The 13,934-nt window shown below is 44.2% G+C and overlaps 1 protein-coding gene across 2 annotated transcripts in view; it reads right to left on the minus strand.

Moving 5' to 3' along the window:
• Positions 1–13,934, minus strand: part of GALNT1 (polypeptide N-acetylgalactosaminyltransferase 1) — a 208,833-nt gene that overhangs the window by 178,153 nt on the left and 16,746 nt on the right. For both annotated transcript variants that reach the window (XM_049697984.1, XM_049697983.1), the window contains exon 3: positions 8,068–8,213. The gene's annotated coding sequence lies outside the window, so the exon portion shown is untranslated. The remainder of the gene's footprint in view (positions 1–8,067; positions 8,214–13,934) is intronic.

Raw genomic sequence — 13,934 nt, forward strand, 5'->3', positions numbered from 1 at the left:
ACAGGTTAGAAAGCCCAGAGATAAACCCATGCACGTATGGTCACCTTATCTTTGATAAAGGAGGAAAGAATATAAAATGGAGAAAAGTCAGCTTGTTCAGTAAGTGGTGCTGGGAAAACTGGACAGCTATATGTAAAAGAATGAAATCAGAACACTTCCTACCACCATACACAAAAATAAACTCAAAATGGATTCAAGACCTAAATATAAGGCCAGACACTATAAAACTCTTAGAGGAAATCATAGGCAGAACACTGTATGACATAAATCACAGCAAGATCCTTTTTGACCCACCTCCTAGAGAAACGGAAATAAAAACAAAAATAAACAAATGGGACCTAATGAAAGTTAAGTTTTGCACAGCAAAGGAAAACATAAAGAAGATGAAAAGAAAACCCTCAGAATGGGAGAAAATATTTGCAAATGAAGCAACGGACAAAGGACTAATCTCCAAAATATACAAGCAGCTCATGCAGCTCAATATCAAAAAAACAAACAACCCAATCCAAGAATGGGCAGAAGACCTTAATAGACATTTCTCCAAAGAAAATGTTCAGATATCCAACAAACACATTAAAGGATGCTCAACATCACTAACCATTAGAGAAATGCAAATCAAAACCACAATGAGGTATCACCACACACTGGTAAGGGTGGCCAGCATCAAAAAAATCTACAAACAATAAATGCTGGAGAGGGTGTGGAGAAAAGGGAACCCTCTTGCACTGTTGGTGGGAATGTAACTTGATACAGCCACTATGGAGAACAGTATGGAGGCTCCTTAAAAAACTAAAAATAGAACTACTAAATGACCCAGCAATCCCACTACTGGGCATATACCCAGAGAAAACCATAATTCAAAAAGAGTCATGTATCACAATGTTCATTGCAGCACTATTTACAATAGCCAGGACAGGGAAGCAACCTAAGTGTCCATCGAGAGATGAATGGATAAAGAGGATGTAGCACATATATACAATGGAATATTACTCAGCCATAAAAAGAAACAAAATTGAGTTATTTGTAGTGAGGTGGATGGACCTAGAGTCTGTCATACAGAGTGAAGTAAGTCAGAAGGAGAAAAACAGATACCGTGTGCTAACACATATATATGGAATCTAAAAAAAAAAATGGTTCTGAAGAACCTAGGGGCAGGACAGGAATAAAGACGCAGACATAGAGAATGGACTTGAGGACACAGGAAGGGGTAAGGGTAAGTTGTGAAGGAGAGAGTACCACTGACATATATACTCTACCAAATGTAAAATAGACAACCAGTGGGAAGCAGCTGCATTACACAGGGAGATCAGCTCGGTGCTTTGTGACCACTTAGAGGGGTGGGATAGGGAGGATGGAAGGGAGACATAAGAGGTAGGGATATGGGGATATATGTATACATATAGTTGATTTACTTTGTTGTAAAGCAGAAACTAACACAGCATTTTAAAGCAATTATACTCCAATAAAAATGTTAAAAAAAAATCAGGGGCATGATAAGGATGCCAACTCTTGCCACTTTTATTCAACACAATATTGGAAGTCCTAGCCACAGCAATCAGACAAGAAAAAGAAATAAAGGAATCCAGATTGGAAAGGAAGAAGTAAAACTTTCAGTGTTTGTAGATGACATGATACTATGTATGGAAAAACTGAAAGACAGTACCAAAAAACTATAAATTCAATAAAGTTGCAGGATACAATATTAATATACATAAATTTTTTGTGTCTCTATACATTAGCAATGAACACTATAAGGAGGACAAATTAAGAAAATCCCATTTACAATTATATCAAAAAGAATAAAATACCTAGGAATAAATATAACCAAGGAGGTAAAATATCTGTACTTGGAAAATTATAAGATGTTGATGAAAGAAGTTGAAGATGACAGAAATGGAAAGATATACCATGCTCATGGATTAGAAGAATTAATATTGTTAAAATGACCATACTACCCAAAGCAATCTACAGATTCAATGCAATCCCTATCAAAATACCACTGGCATTTTTTTCACAGAACTAGAACAAATAATTCTAAAACTGTATAGAAACACGAACGAGCCCAACTAGCTCAAATACCTTGAGAAAGAAGAACAAAGATGGAGGTATGATGCTCCCTGATTTGAAATTATACTACAAAGCTACAGTCATAAAAACAATATGGTACTGGCAAAAGCAGACACAGAGATCAATGCAACAGAATAGAGAGCCCAGAAATGAACCTACACTTACATGGGCAATTAATCTATGATGAAGGAGGCAAGAATAATTGATGGGGAAAGACAATCTCTTCAATAATTGGTGCTGGGAAAGCTGAACAGCTGCAGGCAAAAGAACCAAGTTGGACTACTTTCTCACTCTATATACAAAAAGAAACTCAAAATGGATTAAAGGCTAAATGTAAGACTTGAAACCATAAATCTCTTAGAAGAAAACATAGGCAGAACACTCTTTAACATCGGTCTTAGCAATATCTTGTTGGATATGTCTCCTCAGGCAAGGGAAACAAAAACAAAAATACACCAGTGGGACTACATCAGACTAAAAGGCTTTTGCACAGGGAAGGAAACTATCAGCAAAATGAAAATGTTGCTTCCTGAATGGGAGAAGATATTTGCAAATGATATATCTGATAAGGAGCTATTATCCAAAATATACTGAGAACTCATACAGCCCAACATCAAAAACAAATAACTCGATTAAAAAATGGGCAGAGGAGTCCAGACAGGAGTGGGTCAGAGGTGCAGTCTGAGCCCGCCATGGAGCAGCTCAGGAAGGCGGTGGTGGTGACGGGGTTTGGCCCTTTTGGGGAACACACTGTGAACACCAGCTGGATTGCAGTGCAGCAGAACAGAGGGATGGGATCCCCGGGACTCTGCAGATGGGAGCGTGTCTGAGGCCCTGCTCATTGCACCCGCTCCCTGGAGCCCCAGACAAAAAGGAAACAGCGTGTTTCTGAAGACGTGTGTGTCTGACTTTATGCGAGTTTCAGACAGGATTCTTCACAGGGCTGAGTGGACCCAAAGCCGTGTGTCTGAATTCCTGGGCCCCAGACACTATGATCTGCATGTAAATAGGAGAAAAATCAATTAAACAATCTTTGGAAATCTCTCCGAGCTTTGGGACTCGGATGGTGGAAGATGGCAACTTTTTATCCTCCTGCTGGCAAGGAAATGCCCCTTATATTTCAGTCGCCCATCTCTCCAGACATCACCTCTAGAAGACTTTCAGTTTTCTTCCTCAACTTTATCAGACAAGAAGAGAGAATTCTCCACCATTCCCTAGCTAAAAAGATGCCAACCTTCCCAGATCCAATTGTTTCCCTTAAAAGAAACAACAAAAAACTGGAGTTGCACATACACACCCTGAGTGTGCAGAGCAGTGTCAGTCCATGAAATTTTACACATGTGCACCTCCACAGCACCTGAGTCCAGATCAAGACCTAGAACATTCTCAGCCCCTTCTCTGTTCTTCCCCATTGCAGAAGCCCCTTGTGTCCTTTCCCAGCTACTCCCACCGCATCCCCCCACCCCCACTCCCAGGTGTAAACCTGTTGACTTTATGGCTGCCATAGGTGTGTTTTACCTGTTCTAGAACTTGGTGTCAATGGAATTGCACTTGGGCCCCGTGCCTTCTGTGCAGCAGAGCATCTGCAGGATCCGCCCATGGGGTGGCTAGGAGCTGCTGCTGGTGGTGCTTTTCAGTTACTCTGGATAAAACAGATTTGCCCATGGGAAAAAAAAAAAAATGGGCAGAGGACCTGAATAAACATTTTCCCAGGGAAGACATACAGATGGCCAACAGGCACGTGAGAAGATGCTCAACATCACTAATAATTAGGGAAATGCAAACCAAAACTACAATGAGATATCACCTCACATCTATTGGAATGGACATCATCAAAAAGACCACAAATGACAACAGATGGTGAGATATGGAGAAAATGGGACCCTCATGCACTGTTGGTGGGAGGGTAAATTGGTGTAGCTACTATGGAAAACTGTATGAAGTTTCCCCCCAAAATTAAAAATAGAACTACCATATGATCCAGCAATTCCACTTTTGGGTATTTTTTCAAAGAAAACAAAAACACTAATTCTAAAAGATTCATGCACTCATATGCTCATTGCAGCACTAGCCAAGATATGGAAGCAACTTAAGTGTTCATTGATAAATGAATGGATAAAGAAGATTAGATAGATAGATAGATAGATAGATAGGAGATAGATATACAATAGAATATAACACAGCTTTTCAGCCCTAAAAAAGAATGAAATCTTGCCTTTTGTAGCAACATGGATGGACCTAAAGGGTCTTATAGTAAGTGAGGTAAGTCAGACAAAGAAAGAGAAAGACCATATGCCTTCACTTATATATGGAAGCTAAAAAACAAAAGAAATGAACAAACATAACAAAACAGAAATAGACTCATGGATACAGAGAACAAAAGGTGATTGCCAGAGGGGATGGGGGGTAGGAGGATGAAAAGAAAAGAAAAGAAAAGAAGACCCCGAAATGGTAACTATGTGAGGTAATGCTAATTAGCTTGATTGTGGTGATCACTTCACAATATGTATTTATATGAAACCATCACGTTGTACCCCTTAAATGCATACAATTTTTGTCAATTATACCTCAATAAAGCTGAGAAAAGAAAAAAAAATGTATCCTTTACCTGGAGTAAGCTCCTCTCCTGGTTAAGACCATACTTGGCTAGGAAACATGCAGTGGCTGAGGGTAGGTTTGGAGACCAGTTTTTTCTTCCTTACCTCCCCATCTTGTTGCCCTCTATTGCCCCATCCTGCCTCTAGCTTCTCCGTGGTTGGCTCAAGGAGAGAGGAAGATAAGCGGAAGAGAAAAGTTCTTACTAGATCTGTGCTACTGTCACCTGGTTTGGTGCCTTCTGTGTGTGACTCATGTTCAGATGCTAATTTTCCCCCTCATAGATCTCTTCTGTGGGTTTGCCAGGATCCCTCTAACCACAGTTTTCTGTCCTGGACTATGCTTCTTCCAGCTGGCTACTTGTGACTCCTTCCTGGCTCCTAAGTCCGCCCCACACAGACCCTCTGTTGTGTTATCTCACTCCTCTGGGAGGGCCTCTGGGCAGAGTCCTGTTCAAGACTATGCAGTTGACTCCCTCTCAGGGAGCTCATGGCTGACCCGTGGTGAGACCTGTGTTCCTTTGCTTCTAAAAGTGCAGTTGGCTTCTCTTCTTCCTCCACCCTCAGGAGAAGTTTAATTATAATGTCTCACCTTTAGATTTTTCTCAAACAGCAGCCCACCACCTTCGAGCAGACATGGGCCAAATTCTCTGCCCCACTCCCTGCTACCTCTGCCTGGGAAACAACTTCCAAAGAAGGGGCCCCCAGTAGTTTTACTTGATCTTCTCTTATATATCCTAGAAGGGGGTCTTGAGCTAGTGGTTGCTTTTGTAGGTATAGTCTCTTAGTATGTACAGCGCTGCTGATGTGGCCCCTGCTGCTGTGGATGCCAGGAAATGTCTCATTTACCGTCCTGTTATGCATTAAATTTCAGAATATCTGCATGACATATTTTTCAAGTTGAAGGTTCAAGGCTTGGAACCAACCCCACACTCACGGGTCCTGCTGAACTAGCTCAGGTCAAGTCCCCATCTGTGTGTGCTCAACCTTCTTTCCTGGGCCCCAGTAGGGACCTGGCTTTCTCTCCCTACACTGTCCTGCTCCCAGCTCTTGGCTTGCCTAACACACGTTCCAGCACATGGAGAGGGGAGAGGACACTGAAAGCAGCCAGTGCACGGTTCCTTTGCTGGGTCTACATGCTACGATGTTGCTCCTGTAAGAGCGTCTGATGAGACTTGGTGTCTTAGTGTCTCATTACTGCTTATATCCTGAACTTTGGAGTGTGGAGACCATGGCTTCTGGTTTGGTTACCAGCTGTGCAGCCTGATTGTTTGGTAACCGTGGCATCTGCTTCTCGTGCTCAGCTTGAATCTTGATGCTGCCTCACAGAACTTTGCTCATGACAATAACTGGAATTCGGTAGTTACTCTTTAGCGAGTGTGTGCCGAGAACTACTTTAAGCCCTTTTACGTGCATTAGCCCATTTATTTCTCCCAATAACTTTGAAAGATACACTACTGAGATTCAGAGAGGGCAAGGAACCTGCCCAAGCACAGCTAGCTCATTAACAGCATTGAGGATAACACTCAATTCTGCCTAATTTCAGAGGGCATATTCTTTCCTTTGCACCAGATTTAGGATTTTTTGCTCAGGGCTTGGAGAGGATGCTGAGTTCTGGGTGTTTTGTGCCTATTTTCACAAGCTCTCACTGACACTTGTGGGCAGGACAATTTCCTTGGGGCAGGTTTCTGGTTTGCTCCCACCTTCCCTGTGGGGCACCAACAATCCCACCTGAGCCACTTCCCTACTCAGTATTCACAATTCAGCTCCTGTCAACGCCCCTGCATAAATACAAATGCAACTTGTCCACCCCTCACTAAGTAAGCCAGGTACGCTCCATGGAGAAAATTGTACTGATGTATTCGGAATTAACTAAGTCGATGACATTATATCTTAAATTATTCAAAATACATCAACATAGTTGAGATAAAAGACATATGGCTGTTTAAAAACATTTAAAGATGTTGGAGAGCCTGGGGCTAGAGTTTCGCTCAAACACGGCAAGTGGGGAGGAGCAAGATGTAGAATGCAGATTTCTATGAAAAATGTAGGGGAGAAGTGACTTTGCTGAAAAGCCTTGGTAGCCACGGGTTGCCATGGTAACACCGGAAAACCGGATCTGAATTAGGAGGAAATTCCTATAGGCTGGACTTTAGGAAAGGGAGAGGAGATCTTGTGTGCGAAGGGGGATGGGAGAGGAGGAGGAAAGGAAGGGCTGGGCTGAGAGGAGAGGGAGGGAGGGAAGTAGCTCAGGACAGAGAGCAGGAAAGGAAGGGAGGGGCTGGGGACCACATCCAGGTAGGGAGCCATCTCTCCAGGGTTTTCTCTTCTTCTTTTTACAAAATGTCTATAACTGAAAGTAGAAAAGACTGGTCCTGGCCTGGCAGGTGAGGTCGTTTCCTGCCTCTAGGACCCAGTGACTCCCTCACTCAGCCAGCCCTGTCTGCAGGCCTGTTGCTCAGCGCTGGGACTGGAGCGCCCGCGAGCCTCCCAGAGCCTCCCCAAGTCACCTGCAGCCTGGAGCTGGGCTGGTGTCAGCTAAGCGCTGGCTGACAGTTCTGGAAGGCTCTCATTCAGAAGCTGCCTGGAGGGAACAGGTCAGGCTCTCTTATCTGTTTTGAGCTAAAGCTCAAAGATAAACCAAACGGGAAGTAAAGAGCTGTGTTAGAAGCACTTCCAATCCTCTAAGAGCAAAAACAGCAGAAGGCAAGTTACCACCTATAAATAAGTGCCGGGCTGCAGGGACACTGAAGTTCTAGAGTGGGAGGAAAGGAAAGGAGTCCAGAGAGTCTCCCAACAGTGCTATTAACAGGCCAGGTCTAAAGTGGTGCAAGCTTTACGAAAGATAAAAACGAAAACACTGAAGTCAAGCCCTAGCTCTGCTACGTATTAGCTGTGTGACCTTGGGTGAGTTACTTAACTTCCTAGTGCTTCGGTTTTCTCATCTGCAAAAAGACATCATAGTAGTTCCTATCTCACGGGGATGCTGAAAGAATTGAAAAGAATAGAGTGTTTAAAACTGTTAGCACTTAAATAATTAGCACTCAATACCCAGTAATCCATGATTGGGTGTGTGATTACTATAACCCATCCGAGGAGCCACGGTCAGGCCCTTGGCCATCAGGCAGGGTGTCACAGAACCTTTGGAGGACACCATGCATCACTGCCTTTCATTCTTCCACCACGGTCTGAGGTCTCGATATTGAGAATGTGGCACCCAGGACTCAGCTGCACAGTTTCGTTACATCTGGAGTTAGATGATTATACCATTAAGGACAATTAATTTTTACTTGTTTTCTTAAGAAAAGTTCAGTTTGGTTAAGAAAATATAAACTTAAAGACTTGGGAAATTGTCTATAAATTTGTTCAGGAAAATGAGCCCTAGAACAGGAGCTCTCTAACTCACCTCTCTTCTTGTTGAACTTGAGCCAGATGGTCAGACGTGTTCTGACGCTTCACACTAGAGCCCCTTGAGGACCTGGTGGGATCAGGCTTGTTCATTTCCTTAGTCCCCAGCCCACCACCAGGCACATGGTGGGTGCTCAGTAAACACTAGATAAATGGAAGGAATGATAAAATGTGAGAGCTCACCTCCAGAGGCTGCATCTCTCTTCCCAAAGGTAACCTCTTCCTGCTACTCCATCAGCTGAATCCAGCATGTGATGGCCAAGTTAGTGCATAGCTAAGTTGTCCTGTGAGAAAAGGGAATTTCATGATAGAAACTCCACAGAGTTAAGGTAGGCTAACATGAACTCTGATATCACCCAGTTGGCTCAGTCCAGGTTTTAAGCATGAAACAACTTTCCCAGGCACCGCCAGATCTCCATCCTCTCTGAAGGCTAGGCCTGGCCTCCTTCAAACTCCAGCTCTCAATATTCTTTTTCTTTTTTTTTTTTTTTACTTTATTTATTTTTTTTTACTTTATTTATTTTGGCTATGCCTTGCAGCTTGTGGGATCTTAGTTCCCCAATCAGGGATTGAACCTGGGCCCTCGGCAGTGAAAGCATGGAGTCCTAACAACTGGACTTCTAGGGAATTCCTCAACATTCTTTATTCAAGTTGTTATCATCAAAAACAAACATTTATTGAAGACTGACTGTCATGTGCAAGGCTGAATTCCAAGAATTCAGGCAAGGTGGGTCATAGCGCAGCACCTGATGGAGTTTATAATGTTGTATTTGTTAGCTTTTGCTGCATAACAAACCATCTCAAAATGTCCTGGCATGTAAAAACAAACATCTATTGTTTGTTCACAATTCCTTGGGTTGGCTTGAATGCTTTTCTGTCCAGGATGGCTTAACTGGGGCTGGATGATTTAGGACGGCCTCATTCACACATCTGGCAGGCTGCTTGGTCTAGATAGCTTGGCTTTGGTGGATCAGCTGGGAAGATCCATCTCTGCTCCTTGTGTTTTCTAATCCTTTGCTGGCTAGCCCAGGCTCCTCACACGGTGGTGAGGATTATCTAACGTTCCAATGGCAAGTCATATTTACATTCAGACTCAGACTCAAAAGAGTGAAGACAAAGACTCTGCCTCTTGAAGGTAGAAGTGGCCAGGGCAAGTCATGCTGCAAAAGGACACACATCTAGGCAGGGGAGAAACTACTGTGGTTGTTTTGCAAACTATCTACCATAAGTCTTATTGGGACAACAAGGGTGATACATAAAAACATAAATAAGAATATAAAATAGCACAGGATACCTGCCAGGAAAACTGCGCAGAGGAACACAGATCTGAGCTGGGAAGGAGAGATGGAACTGAGATTGGATGGAGGTCGGGGGATATTCCAGCTGGAGGGAGTAGCATGGACGTGGAAATGCATTTGACATGTTCAGGGGGCAGTGAATGTATGGCTGTGGGCATAGCAGGAAGCTCACTTAGGGGAAAGGGAAAACTAAGGACACCGGCATAGTCGAGACAGGGTCTCAAATCTGGCCTGGGTCTCGATGTAAGGCATTTGGGCTTCATTCTTTAGGCAGTAGGGAGTAGGGCAGGGTTTTGGTCCAGGGCGAAATGATACTTTACTCTGGAAATAGTGTGCAGATGGAAAGGAAGTTCTCTGATTTTGTCTATGTCATCCTGCATAGATGCACATAGTGCCACGTGATCAAGCACAAGAGGGACTTATTCGTGGTGGGTGGAGTGTAGTTCTTTGTTGTCAGGGTTTGCTTTGTTGTTGTTATTGCTTTTCACTCTATGTGTACCTGGGTTACCCCACCATCAAAATGAAAACAATACTATACTTACCTTCTAGGGTTGTTTTAAGGGTGGAATTCGTGAATATATGTAAAGTGTTCAGCACAGTGCTTGGGTTTTGGTAATAACACAGAGTACGAAGGTTTTAGAAAGGGAGTCACAATAAGCAGGAAAGAAGCTTGTGTGTATTGCGGCTACTCCCCTCAGAAGGTCCCAGAGACCCTCTGTCTGCATAGGGGAGACCCAGCCATCTGCCTCTCTGGATAAGCTTTCAGCTCTCTTCTGGGTGGAGGGGCAGGCTGGGGCAAGGGAGGGGAGAACTGGGGGAGCAGAAGTGACTAAGAACATGGGGTAGCGGGACACAAATAATCTCACAGAACACCAACATCAGAAAAGGCCACTCTGAGACCATGACAAAGTGAGACAACACAGGGCCACTTCGTACCTTTGTCCAAGCCAGGGCAAACCAAAATCACCGTGCCACCACAAACTTCCAAACAACACTCCCGTCAGCTGAAATGAGTGACTGCGGCGTCTTTACCAAGCATAGCTTTATCCCTGCTCTAGTTAGCCCTCCGCAGAGAGAAGGTATTTGTTGAGATAAACATAGAATTGTCTCACTTTCTGTCCTTACTTTTTGTGCAATCCATTGCTTTCTTGGATCCTTCCCAATCACCCCCAAAGCCCAAATTCTATAATAGGTTCTTGCTATTCTTACAGAGATGCTCCACAGTTCCCCACAGTGAATGTTCTCCCTCAGTGTGATGCTGGTCACCCACAGGTGTGTTCCTGGGGGCCTTTGGTTGAAGGGCACTGACATCCTGTTCATCGTTATGGGCACTTTCAATCCTAACTGCACTTTTTTTGGATAGACGGGGTGCATTAGTTACAGTTCTCCAGAGAAACAGAACCAATAGGAGATTTTATATATATATATATATATATATATATATATATATGTGTGTGTGTGTGTGTGTAAAAATATAAATACATATAAAACAAAGGCTTTTTTAAGATTGATACATAGGTAGGTAGGTAGGTAGATAGACAGATAGTAGAAATTTATTATAAGGAATTAGCTCATGAGATTATGGAGGCTAAGTCCCACAGTCTGCAGTCAATAGCTGGAGACCCAGGAGAGCTGGTGGTGGAAGCTCCAGTCCCCAAGCAAGCAGTTTCCATACCCAAGAAGAGCCAACATTTCAGTTTGAGTCCAAAGGCGGGAGACCGATGTCCCAGCTCAAGGGAATCAGGCAGGGTGTGTTTTTCTCCCTTAGTCTCGAGAGGGCCAGCCTTTTTGTTCTATTCAGGCCTTCGACTGATTGGACGATGCCCACCCATACTGGGGAGGGCAATCTGCTTCACTTAGCCTGCTGATTCCAATGTGAATCTCATCCAAAAACACCCTCACCGACACACTCAGAATAATGTTTGACCAAATATCTGGGCACCCCGTGGCCCAGTCAAGTTGACACATAAAATTAACCATCACAATGGGGCTTAATGTTGGCTAAAAACCTAAAGAAAGGCCTGGGTGCAGCCAGCATGCTGAAGTGTAGACCAGTGAACAAGCAGATGCTGAAACAGGAAGAACCCAGTGTGACCCCTGCAGCCATGTCTGTTGCCTTTGTCCCGGGGTGCTGTGTTCCTATTTTTGAAAGTTTGTCATAGAGGAAGTTTTGTGCAGGCACAGTGTGAGATGGAAAGTGTGTGCTGGTTTAGAGACTGTCTGCTTAGCCAAATAGTTGTAGGACCCTGGAGACAGAGGGCGTCTCTGAGGCCAGGACCCAGAGGTGCCTTTCTTAGGGGCCCTTGGCATGGTCCACACAATGGAGGGAGGCTAAACGAAGGCACCTGGGAAATATGGACAGGAAATGAGACATGACCCAGGAGGGTCAAGGCTGTCCAGCAGGTGGATGCCACGTTCAGGGCCGGCGTCATGAACGTGTGGCCTGTGCAGTAACACAGTAGGGTCGCTCCATGCTTGATTTAATGCTCTGTTCCTCTGGGTTAGAACCTGGCAACTGAGGACCTGCTACTTTCCTTTTTTGCAGTTAAAGTATCTTAGTAAATTTAAAAGTAGAAATGTCAACCCCTCTGCCCCCTAAATCGTAACACCTTGTGTGTGGCCCTCATCTTTGCTAGAGGAAGATGGGGAGGCGTGTTAAGGGTGGGGTGGAGCCAGGAAGTGGTCGGTGGACACAGACGGTGGAGGAAGCCTAGCTCCGGGAAGTTCTAGAGGAGAAATGTGTGGGTTGCTCTGACTTGCTAGGAATTCCATCACAATTTTCCACCTCCCCTCCTTGTCTGCTTTATGCCCAGCACAAGGCTTCAGGATACAGGAAACAGCAGCATTCAAGCATATTAGTGGAGAATTTTAAAGTACCTGGATTTAAGCTAGTCAGTGTACCATTCCCTTGGTCAGTTTTAATATAATATTTTTTCCGTTTGGCTTCATTACCGCATTGTAACAGTATTGTTTTCTACTAGCTTGACTGCACATGAATCATAGATTTTGTTTTAGCACAGTATTCATGTGAAACTGAATTCTGAGAGCCAACTAACCAACCTGCAAAGCTACTTTTGGAACACAACTTGTTTGTAAGCTGAGACTATGCATATTTAAAATTAGTAGAATACTGTATTGCAAAATCCCAAAGACAGTTACAAAGCAAGAATGCCCTAAATACATCCTTCGGAGAATTACAGAGGTAACCAGTCTCCATAAGGGCCTCAGTAATTGGCAATGGTGACAACAGGGGATATTTTGGGTTCAGGGTGGCTTCCTGCAGTTTTCAGAGTTCCTCCTTCATGTAAGGCCATGAAATTGTATTTGACTTCATGCTACTTGGTGAGGTCACTGGAACCAGCTTTTGGTGTCTATTTTGACAGTGGGGAAAACCGAGGTCCGTGAGAGAAAGATTCGCTGGCTGGTCCACAGGCCAAGGGCGTGCATGAGCTGAAGGAGCCATCAGATCCCCGCCCCTTAAGGATTTCAGGAAGCCAAGAGTGCCTCCTTGCTCGAGCAGCCCTCGCCCTGATCTCTGAGTATTTTTTGCTTTTGACCGGTGCATCTGGGCTAAGGTTTTTTTTTTGAGTAATCTCTACACATTTTTTGCTTCCTATATTTTCCCTCTTCCCAGCTTCTCGTCTGAGCTGGGGCTGGCCCTGTCCTCATTCCCTTTGGGAAGGATGCAGTGGGCAGGCGAGTACAGTAACCTCTAAGTCAGACTAGCTCTGTCTTCCAAAGATCTATGTTCTCAGGTCAGACCCAGATCGTCTAGAATAAATACAAAATGAGAAGGCTTTTCCCCAGGGTAGACAGTGTCTCCTGGGGCTGGAGGAAGTTGATCTATTTAGTAGCTGAACCTGCTAGGACATAAACAGGAAATGGCTTTACTTTACCTTCTTTCTCTTTCTTTAAACATATTTAGTTGAATTTCCATTCCTGACGTCTTGACATCTCAAGATTACTTTTACTTGGCGGGTGATAAACATCTAAGGCCACTTAATTTAAGATGCCAACCCCTCTCCCCCATCTAATCCTTAATCTCTCTGCTCAGGGCCGACATCCCAGCATCATAGGGAGAAAGGAGAGTGGGCCGTCTTCACTCTCCCTCCTCCACCTCTCAGTCACTGACAATTCTCCTCCTTCAATAGACTCTCCCATTTGAATGTCTGTCCTTCTCTTTCATCTGGACGTGGGGCTGAAGGTGTATGGCCAGTTTACCTCTCTAGGCGGTTCTAGGGGGATGCCCTTGAGGATGTGAATGTGTGGAAGGGAAGGCAGGAGAGATGCACACACAGCACTCTGTGGAGGCCTGAAACTAGAGGGAGCTGTGCTGAAATGCTTGGCGTCCTCTGGAGATGAGGGTGTGCCCTAAATACATCCTTAGGAGAATTACAGAGGGAACTAGTCTGTGTAGGGCTTGAATCTTTCCTCCACAGAAAAAGCTGGCAACTGGGGGCCACAAGGCAGACTTAGTTTGAGATAGAGATGTCTTGTTTAGCATGGTGCTGTGAACAACTTGAATGTCTCTCCAGTTTGTCCTCAACCCCGAGCTCTTTAGAGCTTG

Source organism: Orcinus orca, chromosome 15, assembly GCF_937001465.1.
Source record: "Orcinus orca chromosome 15, mOrcOrc1.1, whole genome shotgun sequence".
Lineage (NCBI taxonomy): Eukaryota > Metazoa > Chordata > Mammalia > Artiodactyla > Delphinidae > Orcinus > Orcinus orca.